We start from the raw sequence: 19,603 nt of genomic DNA on the forward strand, positions 1-19,603 counted from the left end.
CTTTTCCATGCTGATATTTCGTGTTAAAATATTTCCAAGGCATGGGGCTCATTTTTTTTCTTTTTTATTTAAAATAACTATGAAAGTAATTTAGTCGTATTCGTTAATACGAAATCCATCAAAATTAGAAAAATTCGTAAAATTTTTCAATTTGGTAGCTTGTTTTTGGTGAAATTGTCATTGTCCCCGCAAAAGTCAAGTGGCTAACGTCACACTAAATGGAACTACCTCCATTTTTTGTATCATGTTTTATCGGAAAATTTCGAAGACAAAAAAGTTTAAAACCAAAAATTCCATTGATACCAATATATATGCATTTTCAATTTTAAATTCCTCCAATTTCATATCCCTATCAATGAAGCAATTAACTAATAACAATTTCATCCCATTCATGTAATTTTGAAGAATATTTGGAAACACTCGTTCAATTAACTCTTCTTTTGATTGGATAGTTGTACAAAAATTGTTTGGCAATGTTATCAAACCATTTGTTTTGTCGACTGGAATTTTGCCATTTTCGATCTCTAACAATTGCTTCGAGAACTGCTCTGCAGACTGATCATTGTGCAACTGAACACGCATGTTTATGTGTAATGTTAATTTTTTCACATATTGCCACAAAAGGGAAGACTTCAAACATGCATTGATCTCGTCTGCCGGTGTTGATCTTGGAATAACGGGCAATGTTTGTCGAAAGTCACCTAACAATAATATTAAAGCACCACCAAAAAGTCTTCGGTTTCCACGTAAATCTTGCATCGTTCGATTTTATGCTTCCAATGATTTTTTGTTTGCCATTGTCCACTCATCCCCTAGAATGACCGCTGCTTGTTGCGAAACTTTTGCCATCGCTGAATTTTTGGATATGTTACAGGTTGGAATTTCAACCACCTTGTCGAACAAGGTGCACTCACAAGTCCCTGAAGATGATTTCTAATTGAAATCGAAATATCGACAAAATAAATAAATACAACATATATGGTATAATTAATTGATTTTTTATTATTAATATATATGTGTGGCCTGGAGCTCGGAAATTCTTCTTGATATAACTTTTGAAAGGCCGAAAATAAAAATAAAAACAACATCAACCACCTGTATATTCAATGGCAATTTTAAAGCTAAATGAGCTGTTCATCCTCCATCGAATAAAGTTGCAGCAATTCCAGAAGAAGGGAGTGTCAAAGCAATTTTCTGTTGCGATCGAATAGTTGCTAAAATCAATGAAATCACAAATGTTCTTCCGGTGCCGCCAGGTGCATCCAAAAAATATAATCCACCAGTGTTATCAGAAACAGCTTGCATGATTTTGTCATATATATCCTTTTGTTGATTGTTCACTTTGGTGATGTTGGATTGAACAAATGTACGTAAATCGTAACAATCGAATTGTTGTTCACGCTGCAACTCTCGATCAAATAAATTATGTATTCGAAGATTTGGTGAAATCAAAGCTAACTGCAAATCAGGATCCATTGCTCTATGGCGCATCCGAATTGAAATATCTTCAGTCATATAAGCTTTATATTTATTCCACAATTCAATTGGATTCGATGGCGTGCACGTTGATATTATAATCGAAAATAGCATTCCTATTTGCTGTGGATGAGATCAAATAGATGCATCATGAAGTGTTGCCTCCCAATGAGTGTAATCTTCTAACAAATTCAAGAGCTGACATGCTTCGCGATATGTCTGACAAAAATGACCGTGAACTGTTCTTAAATCCTGAAATGATTTTGGTCCTCGAACGTTTACCAACAACATTCGCAAATACAAACATTCAGCATTGTTGGTATGTACCGTATATATCCTGCCCAAGGCATCTAATTAGAAAATACCTGGATGACCATCAACTGGTGTTCCCTGTTTACGCCGTTGAAATTTTATCGATGATGCATTCCAAGTGTAATATTGCGGTATGTCAACATATATCAAATTTCTGGCAAATGTGTCGATTTCACACAATTGAAAAAAAGCAGTTCCCACACGGCATTTAGATGATTAAATTTTGAATTTCCCTACATATACATACAATTTGATTCTTCTTTCTGACTAAATAATGAGTTATCATACAATTGAACAAAAGAAATAATCAAATATGAATACCTTTGATGATCAAAAACTGAAAATCATTTTTCTATCACGTTTTGGAATCATTTTTGAAGTCCTTTGATGATTAAATTTTAATATTTCATAAAAGTCAACAAAAAGAATAATCAAATATGCTCACCTTTCGATGAACAAAAACTGAATATAGTTTTTCAATCACATTTTGGAATCATATTTGAATCAAATGTGTTTACTTTAGGTGATCAAACATTTATAATCATTCTTAATTCAGCTTTCTGAATCTTTTCTGACTATATTTGTTAACTGAATAATGAATTTTATACTTGTTAAAATTTTACTTTTCATTGAAAAACTTATTTTTTTCACATACACACATTTTTTCAATCATGAAGTTCAGAAAAAATATGTATATAAAATTTTTATTATTAAGACATACTTCAAGACAATTTAATGCAAATGCTGCTCATGCCCGAAGATTCCCCCAACCATTTCTCCACCTTCCCAGATAATACATAATAGTTGGACAATCCAAAAGTTGTGAGCTATTTGACCAGGTAAGTGAAACTCTCTTGACATATGTACCTGGATATGTCTTCAACATCCCGTACCGTATCGTAATTTAAGATATTGACGATCATAGCTGATGTTGGATGTTGTAGTCGCAGGTGAATATCGGTCAAGTTTGTTTGCGAGTGACCCGTGGTTCAAATAGCTCACTTCCGCATGCTTTCTTCCCCTGATGAAATAAGATTATTATGTAGTATCTTATTTTGAATGAGATATGAAGAATAAATGCATCATAATCGCATTCAAAAATGAGTAAAAAATCTGAACCAAAACGATTGAAATATATTCACGAATATGATCAGAAAATGACTGTGAAAAGCAGTCAAATATTACTCTAAAACAATTAAAGCTCAATTTTACAATGATATCAAATATGAATAAAAAGCGTTTCGAAATATGAATCATAAATGATTATTCAAGAATAATCACATTTATGGTACATTTTTCTCCCGACGATACGCTAATATTCGAACACAAAATGCTTTTAAATTTGAACGTTTTTAATCATCTTAGGGTATGATATTTGAATATTTTTTGATCAAAATTTTCAAAAAATGCTGGCTGGGTTATAGTTGCTGGTGGTTGTGCTGCTCTCTGCAGTACATTCTCAGTAGTGAAATAAACTCTTCAACCATTCTCCATATGAACTGCCAAATGGACAATAACAGGATATGTTTCGTGCAAAGGAAACGAAAAGATACGCCAAACTGCTTCCTTACTGCTTATGTATCGCCCCATTTGATACTGAGTGATTTCAAAATTTCTATTTTCACCATCTACTCTAAAAACAGCCATATCACTTCCTTTATTCACATATTTACAAATGTATTTGATAGACTTTACTGAGTTACAGTAGAGCACAGGGATTTAAAACCTAAGATTCCATTGATACCGATAGATATGCATTTTCAATTTTAAATTCCTCCAATTTCATATCCCTAGCAATGAAGCTAAAGGACGGTCATTAGCTGGGATTCAAGGGATTGATAAGCGCAATACAAACCTTTACAGCTTCAGTGTTTCCGCAACCCAATTGTCAACCTCACCTACGCGAGGGGAACCCTGTTACAACTATGAATGTATTATACAACAACAGTCATTAGCTGTAGCAGGAGTCGATCTTACCAACTCATGTTTCACCCATGGCTAATTACGTGTAGCCTGCATATTTTTATAGAAACGTGGGGTAAAACCCACGGTTGTGTAATCTAAAATGAAAAAAAAAAATCTGTCTGTGAATATGTATGCGCCAAAACAATTTTAGACCAAAACCAATTTATGAAACATTGTGAGTCAAATCGATTTTTTATGACTTTAGTAATGAAAATGCAATCGACACGGCACTCACATTTGTTTGTAAATAATGTTTCATAAACGTCTAAACAAACATGCATTATTCAAAATAAAAATTTATGCTATTTTATGTATGTGTATATTGAGAACATTAAGGCGCATAATATTCACTCATGCGAGAAAATTTTGCAGTATGATGGCTGACTTTGAACTTTATCCATTATAAATTAAATTTTATGTTTTCACATAATAAATTTAGAAAAAAATACATACCAGCACGTGTAAAGAAAAATAAAGAAAAGAAAGAAAAATTTAATTTTTTTCAAGGATGCATCAGAAAACAAAAATGGAGAGGCGATGGTGATTGTTTTTATGTATGATAGGAGGCCGAGACCCATGAATTAGTATGACAAGGTGCTGATGCTGTATTTATCCAAATCCGACGCTAATATTCCAATGGCAGCCACCAGAATATTTTAAACGAGCACTGAAGGTTTGTTTTCCATATGCAAATATCTCCGATCTATAGTAACTCGATATTATTTTAATTTCGGTTGAATTGACCCGTATTTCTGTTGATTTTACCAGTCTTTTTCTTTCAGTGTATAATTTCGTAGTATTTCAGATTTCTCCCCTGCCTGTTACAGGTTTAAATGTTAAGAGTTAGGGTTTATTTATTGTAATTTATTAGTATTTCTCCCCCGCTGTCTGAGCCCGGCAAGGCCCCTTCTGAATTTCAATCTCGGACCTCATGCAGTTTTAATCCGCCACTGTTCTGTGGGGGCCTCTACCTTGTGGGACCCCTGGCACGTGCACCAAGTGCCCTTATGTAAATCCGCCGCTGACCGCGCACATTTAAAGTTGTATAAAAATTGTGTGAGGTTCGATGTATTTTTTGATTAAAAAGCAATATACCCTTCTAACCTAAATACTTGTTCACTTGTTTAGCCTTAATCAAATCTAGTTACATTTTCTGTTAAGACAGGTAAATGTGTTTTTAATTAATATGTTAGATTTTTATACCGCATGTTTTAACTGAGTTATTCTACTTGTAATACTACTTACTACTTTTCAATATTAAAATTTTTAAAAACCTTGCACACAAAAAGATATATCTTTTTTACATGGCATATCATGACAGTAATTTGTTGACAATACATAAGCTTGTGCTTGTTTCAAAGTTTAATTACAAAAACGGCTGCGCGTGCCCGCAATTTTTTAGTGGTGATCAATTTTGTAAGAGACTGATACCCCTATTGGCAAAAGGTGGCAACCTTGTGAAAACATCCTGAGTGGCAACACCTAGGTGAAAAAAATGTTAATGTAAATTGTAATACTATATCGATGTACCAAATTTGATTCAAATCGGTTAAGCCGTTTCCGAGATGGCAGTGGATATATAAAGAAATGTAAAAAAGAAGGTGAGCTGGCAACCCACTTAAAAGAATCAATAGAAATGCGGAGTAAAATACTTTTCGTTTGATACCCTCATTGACGTACATATCTCATGTAATGCCAAAAAATTACCCCGGGTCCCTCCGAAACGGGGGGCCCGATCCATAGTAATTTTTTGCGCGGAACACCGTGAATTTACTGTCAAATATTTCCTTCCATAACAATGAAGTGAGACAACTACTTTTTTAACAGAAATAACTGCTGTATTACTTTTGGCCAGCTAGATTCATCAAATACCCCACCGCGCGTCGGTCATTAGTCAAATCAACTCGGACAATAGAAAATAGCATAACAGCATCCTCGTTGAAATAATTCCTGCAGTTTTCGCCGAGCCCATCACCTTTTTGTTGCGTGAAATAATGTTAATATCGAAGAGTAAAATACTGGACTTTGCGAGCCGTCTAGAATGCTATGTTAAAAGCTTCCGTCTAAATTATGGCTCTGTAGAGAATTATCAATTTCAGAACACGGCGAAAAGTTGTCTCCATCTCTGTTTGTCTTCCTTTAGTTAAATTCCTTCTATGTGTTACCACATTTTAAGTTGTTTCTGTTGTTTTCAATAAAGTTTGATTAAAGGATAGCATGAATAAAATATAAGAAGGAAACCTTTAGAATTTTCCAGTTATCTGAAGGTGATACTAGCTTTCCTTTTTTGTCGAATAACGTATACCCTTACAAAAGCTTAATAGCAAAGAGCCTGCGGAGCCCCAAAGCCTCTTCTGGCAACCATGTGCAATTCGCAGGAACCCGAGCCCGCTTTCAGGAATATCTTTGTGTTCTGCATTGCTAATAAACAGCTCGTACCACTACAGTGACAACCCTCTCCATCACTGATGCAGAGCTTTTGAAAAGCATTTACACACCTATCTGCTGCTGAATGATATATTCCTACAGGGGGGTTGATATAATAATCGGAAAAACTGCAACAATGTACCTTATGAGTAATATATGTGACTAGTTATTATCAAGTATCTTGGCTGACCGTGGGTATAGGTTGAATTTTATCCTACCCACTTCCCACCCACGAAAAAGAAAATGCTGAAAACTTCAGAGCAATCTGTTTTTGTGGTAGAAAATACCGGCTTCAAATAAAGTTCTGGTTGGATTCGAATATAACTGGAGGATATCAGTTTTTTATAGAACTTCATTTCATATTTTCATTATCATCGACACAGGATCCCAAACCCCCAGTTAAATGTATAGTTTTGAATATTTTTGACACAGTCGCCAAAATCTATTGTGAGTGCACGAAAAACTGCAAAACAGCTGACTTTTGTTTACACTTTTTTCATGCATTTAACTGATAGTCGTTGCTACAGTTAGCATAAAGAAAGCGAGAATTTTGATAACATGTAAATAAGTAAATAACTGAAGATTGATAATTTTAATAAAAAAATCTACAATATTTCGAAATCGCACCTCGGCAGCGTATAAGGAAACCAATGCCTTCCAAGCCATGCCTTTAGCACCAACCTTACATTGCAGCTGTGTGCATGCGCCACCTGCATTCAGTCTAATCCTGATAGGCCAGTATAAATATGTTAGTGATTTATTTAAATATGTAAATGGATGTTGAAGTTAAGCCTAGATGATTCAGATATTAAAATGAGTTGTATGTATATTTAAAATGACTCAACGTGAACATAAACATGACTCAGATAACAACATGTATGAATGATTAAGATTTTCAACACAAATCCCTAGAACGCCGCTCCCTTGTATCTATGTATATGACTCTGCTACATACCTACATATGTATGTATGTATGTTTAAACAGTCTTAAAAGTCTACGAAGTTCATTAGACATTTTTAAAGCGCTTGGCAAACCAAATTTTCAATTGTTGAGACTCAACTAGACGCACTATAGGTCTGGTGTCTGCTGCCAAGGACTTTGAATACATAATTTCAAATTTTCACAAAATTGCGAAAATTTTCAATGTTTGTTTACATATTCGAACGTACTTATTTATTTGCTAAGTACATTGCCAAAAAGTAAACATTTAATATTTATGCAAATTTGAAAGGCAAAAAAAAACAAGTAAGGAAGGCTAAGTTCGGGTGTAACCGAACATTACATACTCAGTTGAGAGCTGTGGAGACAAAGTAAGGGAAATCACCATGTTGTAAAAGGAACCTAGGGTAACCCTGGAATTTTTTTGTATGACATGTGTATCAAATGGAAGGTATTAAAGAGTATTTTAAAAGGGCGTGAGTCTTAGTTCTATAGGTGTACGCCTTTTCGAGATATCGCCATAAAATTGGACCAGGGGTGACTCTAGAATTTGTTTGTACTATATGGGTATCAAATGAAAGGTGTTAATGAGTATTTTAGAAGGGAGTGGGCCTTAGTTCTATAGGTGGACGCCTTTTCGAGATATCGCCATAAAGGTGGACAAGGGGTGACTCTAAAATTTGTTTGTACGATATGCGTATCAAATGAAAGGTGTTAATAAGTATTTTAAAAGGGCGTGGGTCTTAGTTCTATAGGTGGACGCCTTTTCGAGATATCGCGATAAAGTGGGCCAGGGGTGACTCTAGAATGCGTTTGTACAATATGGGTGTCAAACGAAAAGTGTAATAGGTGTTTTAAAAGGGAGTGGGCCTTTGTTCTATGGGTGGACGCCTTTTCGGGATATCGCCATAAACGTGGACCATGGGTGACTCTAGAATGCGTTTGTACAATATGGGTGTCAAACGAAAAGTGTAATAGGTGTTTTAAAAGGGAGTGGGCCTTTGTTCTATGGGTGGACGCCTTTTCGGGATATCGCCATAAACGTGGACCATGGGTGACTCTAGAATGCGTTTGTACAATATGGGTATCAAATGAAAGGTGCTAATGAATATTTTAAAAGGGAGTGGGCCTTAGTTCTATAGGTGGACGCCTTTTCGAGATATCGCCATAAAGGTGGACCAGGGGTGACACTAGAATTTGTTTGTACGATATGGGTATCAAATGAAAGGTGTTAATAAGTATTTTAAAAGGGCGTGGGTCTTAGTTCTATAGGTGGACGCCTTTTCGAGATATCGCGATAAAGTGGACCAGGGGTGACTCTAGAATTTATTTGTACGATATGGGTATCAAATGAAAGTCGTTAATGTGTATTTTAAAAGGGCGTGGGTCTTAGTTCTATAGGTGGACGCCTTTTCGAGATATCGCCATAAAGGTGAACCAGGGGTGACTCTAGAATTTGTTTGTACGATATGGGTATCAAATGAAAGGTATTAATGAGTATTTTTTAAAGGGAGTGGGTCTTAGTTCTATAGGTGGATGCCTTTTCGAAATATCGCCATAAAGGTGGGCCAGGGGTGACTCTAGAGTTTTTGTGTACGATATGGGTATCAAATGAAAGGTGTTAATGAGTATTTTAAAAGGGTGTGGGCCTTAGTTCTATAGGTGGACGCCTTTTCGAGATATCGCCATAAAGGTGGACCAGGGGTGACTCTAGAATTTGTTTGTACGATATGGGTATCAAATGAAAGGTGTTAATGAGTATTTTAAAAGGGCGCGGGCCTTAGTTCTATAGGTGGACGCCCTTTCGAGATATCGACATAAAGGTGGACCAGGGGTGACTCTAGAATTTGTTTATACGATATGGGTGTCAAATGAAAGGTGTTAGAGAGTATTTTAAAAGGGAGTGGGCCTTAGTTCTATAGGTGGTCGCCCTTTCAAGATATCGACATAAAGGTGGACCAGGGGTGACTCTAGAATTTATTTGTACGATATGGGTATCAAATGAAAGGTGTTAATGAGTATTTTAAAAAGGAGTGGGCCTTAGTTCTATATGTGGACGCCTTTTCGAGATATCGCCATAAACGTGGACCAGGGGTGACTCTAGAATGTGTTTGTACGATATGGGTATCAAATTAAAGGTATTAATGAGGGTTTTAAAAGGGAGTGGCCATTAGTTGTATATGTGAAGGCGTTTTCGAGATATCTACCAAAATGTGGACCAGGGTGATCCAGAACATCATCTGTCGGGTACCGCTAATTTATTTATATATGTAATGCCACGTACAGTATTCCTTCCAAAATTCCAAGGGCTTTTGATTTCGCCCTGCAAAACTTTTTCATTTTCTTCTACTTAATATGGTAAGTGTCACACCCATTTTACCAAGTTTTTTTCTAAAGTTATATTTTGCGTCAACAGACCAATACAATTACCATGTTTCATCCCTTTTTTCGTATTTGGTATATAATTATGGCATTTTTTTCATTTTTCGTAATTTTCGATATCGAAAAAGTGGGCGTGGTCATAGTCGGATTTCGGCCATTTTTTACACCAATACAAAGTGAGTTCAGGTAAGTACCTGAACTGAGTTTAGTAAAGATATATCGATTTTTGCTCAAGTTATCGTGTTAACGGCCGAGCGGAAGGACAGACGGTCGACTATGTATAAAAACTGGGCGTGGCTTCAACCGATTTCGCCCTTTTTCACAGAAAACAGCTATCGTCCTAGAAGCTAAGCCTCTACCAAATTTCACAAGGATTGGTTAGTTTTTGTTCGACTTATAGCATTAAAAGCATCCTAGACAAATTAAATGAAAAAGGGCGGAGCCACGCCCATTTTGAAATTTTCTTTTATTTTTGTATTTTGTTGCACCATATCATTACTGGAGTTGAATGTTGGCATAATTTACTTATATGCTGTAAAGTTATCAACTTTTCTTTTAAAATTTGAATTTAAAAAACAAATTTTTTAAAAAGTGGGCGTGGTCGTTTTCCGATTTTACTAATTTTTATTAAGCAGACATAAAGTAATAAGGGTAACGTTCCTGCCAAATTTCATCATGATATCTTCAACGACTGCCAAATTACAGCTTGCAAAACTTCTAAATTACCTTCATTTAAAAGTGGGCGGTGCCACGCCCATTGTCCAAAATTTTACTAGTTTTCTATTCTGCGTCATAAGTTCAACTCACCCACCAAGTTTCATCGCTTAATGCATATTTGGTAATGAATTATCGCACTTTTTCGATTTTTCGAAATTTTCGATATCGAAAAAGTGGGCGTGGTTATTGTCCGATATCGTTCATTTTAAATAGCGATCTGAGATGAGTGCCCAGGAACCTACATACCAAATTTCATCAAGATACCTCAAAATTTACTCAAGTTATCGTGTTAACGGACGGACGGACGGACGGACGGACGGACATGGCTCAATCGAATTTTTTTTCGATACTGATGATTTTGATATATGGAAGTCTATATCTATCTCGATTCCTTTATACCTGTACAACCAACCGTTATGCAATCAAAGTTAATATACTCTGTGAGCTCTGCTCAACTGAGTATAAAAATCTACGCAAACGAAGAGAGTTGCAAGTCATTTCAAATTTATTATATTTTTTCTTTAATTTGTACGATTCTGCAAAATATTTTTTTTCCTTATAAATAAAATTTATTATAAATTCATGAGTTTTTATCTGATTTAATTAAGATATCTCGTTTGTGGTTACATTTTTTGCATCAGATAACAAAGAGAACTTAGTAAATTTATACGTACGTGTGGTTTCGCGCTATTGTTTATTATATTAGAGCTCATAAAAATTCAAAATTCACCACAATTCTCCCCAACTCAGAGAGTTTAATTATTTCACACATAACCACATTTGAGTTTTTGATATATTCAAGAGTGTCATTAGAGTAAGTGATCGATGCGACTCAATTTCACAACTCATTCATACTCACTCGTCTCACTTATCGTGTAGTGTTAGCATTTTAAGAGTTTTGAGTGTATATTTAAATGATGTGCATAATTAAAAAACTGTAAAAAGCAAACTGTAGATCAAGCTGACTTCTATTATGGTCTTGACGTGGTCGTGACTCATACATACTTCAAATTATATGCGATCAAAGTGAGTTCACACGTTCTACTATATTCAAATAACATAAATTTCAATACAGCATTCAAAAATTTTTAAATTTCTAATTCACAAGACTATTATATAAATACCACAATTAATTCTCATAATGATCATTAAAAAGTTTCAATTAGCTCTCATCATGAATACACATACATACATACATACCTACGCAGGCGAGTTGAGTGCCGGCAATTTGTGGTAAAGCGCGTTATTATACTACTCAAAACCCCAAGCATGTGGCGTTCTGCTTACATTTAATCAGCTAAGTACTCATATTGTGCATCTTCAGCTCCTACTAACTGTTAGCCTCTTGAAATAGATCTGAGCAGCAAACACAATTGAATCGCACTCTATATAATGCAAACATACTCGATCGCTATAGATAATGAAGATTTCGCTTGTGATGGTTGATGGTGGTGGCGGTATCGTTAATGATGATATTGATGATGATAATGATGGTGGTGTTAGTGTTACTCGTTCTCTGGGTTGCTGTTTGCACGGCCCCATTTGTTGGTTCTTGCTTAAAGGCGGTGAATATTGTTTTGTGCCTTCGTATGTGTGTATGTATGTATTTCGTTACTCTATTCGCAATTCATATAGTACCAGTATTATCATACATATACACGTCCAGTTTGCTTGATCGGTAAATCGTTTGATATTATGATATAGGTAGACAGTGAGGCGTTAGTCGTTAAACAGCACTCCTCGAGTTTAAATTCGGTAAAAATTAAAAATCTATCATAAAAAAGATCGGAAAAGCATTGTTATATTCTCTATTGATTTGAACAAAATTTTGTGTGTAACTTTCTTACATACGTAACTACATAATTTATACATGCAGTGTAGTGAGTGTGTGGGTATGAGTGTCTGATAGAAGAAGAAGAACTTAATATATAGGTACGTACTTTACCTTTAAACATTTATTTTATTTTTTTGCTCTGGTCAATTCATTAGTAGTACATTAGGGGTTCCACTTTGATATGGTTTGCTGGGCTTCTTTTTATATTCAGCTGAGCAGAGCTCACAGAGTATATTAATTTTGTCCGCATCACGGTACCCGTAACGTCATAAACTAATCGAGATAGATATAGACTTCTATATATCAAAATGATGTGGGCGAAAAAGGAAATTCATTTAGACATTTCTGTCTGTCCGTAAACACGATAACTTGAGTAAATTTTGAGGTATCTTAATGAAATTTGTTATGTAAGTTGCTGGGCACTCATATGTGATCGCCATTTAAAATGAACGAAATCGGACTATAACCACACCCACTTTTTCAATATCGAACATTTCTAAAAACCGAAAAAGTGCGATAATTCATTACCAAAGACGGATAAAGCCATGAAACTTGGAAGGTGAGTTGACCTTATGACGCAGAATAGAAAATTTGTAAAATTTGGACAGTGGGCGTGGCACCGCCCACTTTTAAAAGAAAGTGATTTAAAATTTTTGCAAGCTCTAAAGCTTGTTAAAGAAAAAATTTCATGACTGTATAACTGAAATTCTACGTACGAATTTGAAAAATTTGAGAACTTTCCTAGAAAATTTGGCTTATTAAAAAATGTTGCTTATTTATTTTGCTTATATAAAATTTTCAAAATTTTTTCCAATTTCGTGGCTATAAAGACCCGAACACATTCAACTTTTGCGTCGTTTTGGCGCTGGTGTCACTTTGAAGTAACGCACGATGGAAATTTGCCTGCCACAATGAACTTTGATTTATTTTCATTGATCAATTTTTAAAATACCATTTTTTTCCTATGAATATGGAAATATTTTTCAAAGTGAATTAAATACAATTTAGGAAATTGGAAAAAAGGATTGACGGCGAATGAAAGAAAATCTAAAATACCCTTCGGAAAAATTTTCAAAAATCAAATTGAATTTTAGGGTACTTACAGTTTCCATTTTGTAAGACTAAAATTGATTGAACTAACAAACTGCATACTCAAAAGGATTAGAAGATCTCCACATAGATAGTTCGAAATTTTTGTAAATTTGTCGCGACTTTTCGAAATATTTTGAAAAAGTTTTTGTGATTGGTTTGCATGGTATCAGTTACATCATTTTTTGAAGTTTTTTTAAAACTATTTAAAATTAAAAAAATATTTAACGATAGTTTGCAGTAATACGGCATTCATAAATACAAGTAAAAAATAAAATTAAGGAAAAAAACTTTTTAAAAATAAGCTTTTATTATCTTAATATATAAAAAACACGTGTCACAACATTGACATCACAACAGAAGACGAAGATGGTGATAGATGAAGCGAAAAAGACGGAGGGAGGAGTGAATAAAAGAAATAGGAAAAAGTGAAGAGAGGGAGGGTAGAGTCAGACGGAAAAAGCTTATTAAAATGTATGCAGATAGGCCAAATATAGGGCAGGACAACGTCTGCTGGGTCTTCTAATTGGTTAATAAAATGAATTAAAAAGTAAAAAATAAATTGTCTGTAAAAAAATATAACACTTTATAAGTTCATTGTAACATTTAACGATAATTAGGCTTCTTCGTCTGCGACAAAAAAATTCCATATTGTACATAATTATATATTTTTAACATTAAAACTTTACACCTAAATTATTAAATCTTACTGTTTATGTCACAGTCCTAATGGTTCTTATAAAAAGCGTGTTAAATTTCGATGGTATAATTAAGAACATTTAGGACCTCCTTTTCTTAAAAATAATTAAAATAATAAAAGTTTATTTTTAAAAAGTTTTTTCCCATAATTTTATATTTTACTTTTTAGTTCGTTTTATTAACGAGTAATAAAGGCTTGTTCTTAGAAAAGCTTTTTTCTTAAATTTAATTTAAATGTCATTTTTTTTTAATTTTTAGTAGGGTAAAATATTGTTTAAATTAGTTATGTAATCTTTACTTATTTATTTGTAACGTTTCTGATCCTATCCATTTCTTTTAATGCATCAACATTACAAGGTTACTTCCAAGTCAACTTTGAACAGTCAAGTTCTTCGATTCGAATGTTAACTAACTTAAAATCATACTTTATTGTGGCTTTGCCTCTGTCGTGTTCAGTTTACAATTACTTATTGCAGATATCTGCTCTGTTTTAAAATAGAATTCCAACTTTCGCTTAGCTAAAACTCCATCGCCAAAAATCTGTAAAGCAAAATCAAGTGCGCAGAAAAGTACGCAACATTTAGCGATAACATCCTAACGTAGGTTCGTTGTATACAACAAACAAAGCGAAGTTACCTGCGGTCTTGTGGGCTTAGGCTTTTATGCCAAGGTGAGCACAAATCTTTACCGATAACTCTGTTATCGATTAATTTATCGAATTATAGCAATGTAATATTGCATTGTCATCGGAGCTATACACGTGTGCAAAATTTCAGCTCAATCGGACACCGGGAAATGTATCAAATTTAACTTGCAAGATTTGATTACAGACATCAGCCAAGTGAAACCAAATAAAAGCTTATAATGAGAATGTTCGGTGAAATAATAATCAAACAAACACAACAACAATATTTTACTTGCGATTGCAACTAACAATCAATAAATCGTATAAAATTTACATCAAATCAGCTTTAATCGAAAAAAAAAACACAAAAAAAACATAAAAAACATAACTCAAAAATCTACAAAAAATTTCAAGTCATTGCAGTCAAAAAATGGTCAGTCAAAATTGCACACATCTACCTACATAAATAACGATAAATTACACGCGTAAGGCTCAGCTTTAAGAGACAGATAATCACCGCTCAGTCAGCTGGTTAGACAGCTAGGCATATGAGATTGTCGTGAATATTTTGGCACATTAGACCATTTGCTATAAATTCTGTAAAGAATTTTATTTTTCAAACAAACAAAAAATTGATATTTTGGGTTTGGGAAAATGAGTATTTTCTGGGCAGATTCAAAACACATTTTTAAGGTGGGAAGAGCCACGAAATTGAAACAAAATTTTTATACTCAGCGTGCTTTGCACACAGAGTATACTAACTTTGATTGGATAACGATTGGTTGTACAGGTATAAAGGAACCGAGATAGATATAGACTTTCATATATCAAAATCATCAGTGTCAAAAAAAAATTTGATTGAGCGATGTCCGTCCGTGTGTCCGTTAACACGATAACTTGAGTAAATATTGAGATATCTTCACCAAATTTAAAACAGGAGCTTATCTGGACCCAGAATAGATTGGTACTGAAAATGAGCGAAATCGAATGATAACTACGCTCACTTTTTATATATATAACACTTTGGAAAACACAAAAAACCTGATTATTTAATAAATAATACACCCAGAATGTTGAAATTTGACGTGTGGACTGATATTGAGACTCTTGATAAAAATTTGAAAATAAAAATTTAAATGGGCGTGGCACCGCCCACTTGTGATAGAATCAATTTTACAAATATTATTAATCATAAATCAAAATTCGTTAAACCTATCGTAACAAAATTCCGCAGAGAGCTTGCCCTTACTATAGGGAATGCTTTGAAGAAAAATTAACACAGTCGGTTAAGGACCACGCCCACTTTTATATCAAATTTATTTTATCAAATACAAATTTTCTTCTTTATTAGCACAAAACTTATTTTATTTAAAGATAGTTTAATGATATTTTTTTTATAAGTATTTGTTTAATTTCTTTTCTTTAATTTTAATTTTGGATTGCAAAATTTGCTTTCCTTTTTAGCTTTGACTGCAATAATTAAATATAAATTTTTTTGATTTAGCTTACATTTTTTTTTATTAATTATTATGGTAGGGTCTAATCTAAACTAATCTATCCATAAAAATTAATGTCTAAAGACAGTCGAGCTGCATGACTTTATATAGCCACCTGTGTGAGTATCGAGTTTTATTTTTGTATTAAAACATTGTCAATGTATTAACAACGTTACTCAAGTAACAGCGGGGAAAAAATAATATTATCACCAAACAACATATACAATAACTGTTATAATAAATAACTATTAGTGTGTATTTATGTGACTTCAATATAATTTTATTTTTATTCTTCTTTATGATTTGCTTTATAACTGCAGTTATGCTTTTTCTAAGAGCCGGCTACATTTTTAGATTAGTTACCTTTTTTTACCTGTTTTTTTTTTTTAACTTAGTTATAGGTTTTTCCCAACCGGTCAAGTTTTTGATATCGTTTCACTTTTTGAAACAGATTATTTACTTTGGAACCGGTTATTTTTTTTTTTTTTTTGTAACCGACTACTTTTTTGGAACCCGTTCAATTTTTTTGAGACGGTTACTTCTTTGGAACCAATTTTTTTCATACGGTCAAGTTTTTGATACCGTTTAACTCCCTGAAACCGATTAGTTATTTTGGAACCGGTTACTTTTTTTGGAACCGACTACTTTTTTGGAACCCGTTAAATTTTTTGAGCTGGTTCCTTTTTTGGAACCGGTTTTTTTTGCAATCGGTAAAATTTTTGATACCGTCTACCTCTTTGAAACCGATTACTTATTTTGCAAACCCGTCACTTTTTTTGGAACCGACTACTTTTTTGGAACACGTTAAATTTTTTGAACCCGTTACTTTTTTGGAACCGGTTCTTTTCTGGAACCGTTCAGGTTTTTGATATCGTTTAACTTTTTGGAACGATTACTTATTTTGGAACGGGTTACTTGTTTGAACCGCTATTTTCTTAAACCCGTCAAGTTTTTGAAACCGTTTAAGTTTTTGAAACCGGTTACTTATATTTGGAACCGGATACTTGTTTGACCCGGTTCTTGTTTGTAATCCTAAGCCAAAATGTTGATAAACATAGAAAATATTTGTTTATTTACGCTCCCGCTACTATTGTAAATTGTGGTTGTAAAATCTTTGTATACAACCACATAAACAAACAGCAATCTATGGTCAAGTAAAAATAATTAAATAAGTAATGAGTATAAACAAAACAGGAATTTACATATTACATATTGAGTATAAATACAAACATGTTTATAACTAATGTATATACTAAGCTACCGGCTGAGTGTATATCCAAGAATCTAAGAGAAACCAGTGAGAACGGGACTGTCTTCGGCTGTGCCGAAGACTTCATACCTTTAATGAATGGGGCTGAACAATAATCGTATCCCATTCGTAATCTCCAAATAATACGCTGTATAAGATAAGAAATATATAGTGAACAGATGTCATACCTAAACGATTTTAAGATAAATATAAAAAAATGGCAAAAAACCCCCTTATCTGAACGATCTGTTGTATGGGATATATATTATATATAGCTCCGATCGAAATGATTTTTACAGGAAATCTTCTATGATATATTAGAATATATATCACCAAGTTTTACGTTTTTATATTGAAAATTAAGGGAGAAATTGCCAAAAATCTTTCTATCTGAACGATCGGTTGTATGGGATATATATTATATATAGCTCCGATCGAAATAATTTTTTCATGAAAGCTTCTATGATATATTAGAATATATATCACCAAGTTTTACGTTTTTATATTGAAAATTAAGGGAGAAGTTGCCAAAAATCTTTCTATCTGAACGTCGGTTGTATGGGATATATATCATATATAGCTCCGATCGAAATAATTTTTTCATGAAATCTTCTATGATATATTAGAATAAATATCACCAAGTTTAAAGTTTTTATATTGGAAATTAAGGGAGATGTTGCCAAAAATCTTTCTATCTGAACGATCGGTTGTATGGGATATATACTATATATAGCTCCGATCGAAATGATTTTTACAGGAAATCTTTTATGATATATTAGAATATATATCACCAAGTTTTACGTTTTTATATTGAAAATTAAGGGAGAAGTTGCCAAAAATCTTTCTATCTGAACGATCGGTTGTATGGGATATATATTATATATAGCTCCGATCGAAATAATTTTTTCATGAAATCTTCTATGATATATTAGAATATATATCACCAAGTTTAACGTTTTTATATAGGAAATTAAGGGAGAAGTTGCCAAAAATCTTTATATCTGAACGATCGGTTGTATGGGATATATACTATATATAGCTCCGATCAAAGTGATTTTTTCAGAAAATCTTCTATGATATATTAAAATATATATCACCGAGTTTCGTGTTTATACTTTCTAAATTGCGGCAGGAATGACCAAAATCTTCTTATCTGAACGATCGGTTGTATGGGAGATATATGTTATAGTGGTCCGATCCGACCGGATCCGACAAATGTCTAATATAATACAAAAATACATCATTGTGCTAAATTTCATTGAGATATCTCAAAATTTGAGGGACTCGTTTGCATTCAAACAGACAGACGGACGGACGGACAGACGGACATGGCTATATCAACTCAGTTCGTCGCCCTGATCAATTCGGTATACTTAAGTGAGTCTATCGTCTATATTTCTCAACGTTACAAACATCGGACCAAAGTTAATATACCATTTCATGTTCATGAAAGGTATAAAACAGTTAATAATATTAGCAAAACACATACACTCATACAATTAAAAACTTATTTATTTATACTTTTTGCTTTCCTTATCCACATTCTGCTTTTGCACTTTGCTTGCGGCGTGATGCACGTTGTTGTTACAGTGCGTAAACGCAAAGCGCAAAGTTTCACATTACATTCTGGCTTAGTTTCGGGGATGTGTTGGCGGCAGACACTGAAAATCGAATGTAAATAAATAAATGCAGTTACTATACATTTTACTAGACATAAACAATTGCATAAGAAAAGCAAAACTGCTGAACAACAACAAAAACAATATAAGATAATTCTATAAAATAAAGTAATAAAATGAAATATAAATATGTGAGTAATACTCACTGAATCAGTACTTACATATATATATATGTACTTACATTTAACCAGCTGTTGTGCGTAAGTGGAAAAATTATTCCTACAACCCTGAACGCGTGCCAATGCGTATATATCCCCTCATACCACGCGCTCACATTCCTACTTGCAAACATACATACATACGTGCATATATACATATGTATGGACACTTGCTGATTTGTTTATTTGCTTTATATACCAATTTTTTTGTGTATATTGTAGAAGCTGTTTTACAATCAGTGCAAAAGTTAAAAGCAATAAATAAGAAAGTGCGGAAAATACTTTTGAAGGCTTATGTAAATACATTAGGGTGGTAATTAAGTTTAGAACATACGATTCCTTCTCGAACACAAGCGAGATTTTCGAGACCCGAGAAATCGAAAACTCGATTTCTCGCGAGATTCTCGTGTCTCGAAGTACTCATAAATCTCGCGAGCTTCTCGACAATCTTACTTAATCGCTGTATGGACAGTATTTATACACTTGGTTTTTTTTACTTGTGACTTTTTTGTTGATTATATTGCCTCAATGACATTTAACTCAAAACATATTTAT

General features: G+C 33.6%; 1 protein-coding gene across 3 annotated transcripts in view; it reads left to right on the top strand.

Annotated features, from left to right (window-relative positions):
• The window catches only part of dpp (decapentaplegic), a 337,917-nt gene that overhangs the window by 260,514 nt on the left and 57,800 nt on the right, over positions 1-19,603 (top strand). The window contains exon 1 of one of the 3 annotated variants that reach the window (XM_067768141.1): positions 11,989-12,151. The exons of the other annotated variants lie outside the window; for them this stretch is intronic. The gene's annotated coding sequence lies outside the window, so the exon portion shown is untranslated. Of the gene's footprint in view, positions 1-11,988; positions 12,152-19,603 lie in introns of those variants that run through there. 3 annotated transcript variants of the gene reach the window in all.

This window comes from Eurosta solidaginis, chromosome 2 (assembly GCF_040869045.1).
Source record: "Eurosta solidaginis isolate ZX-2024a chromosome 2, ASM4086904v1, whole genome shotgun sequence".
Classification (NCBI taxonomy): Eukaryota; Metazoa; Arthropoda; class Insecta; order Diptera; family Tephritidae; genus Eurosta; species Eurosta solidaginis.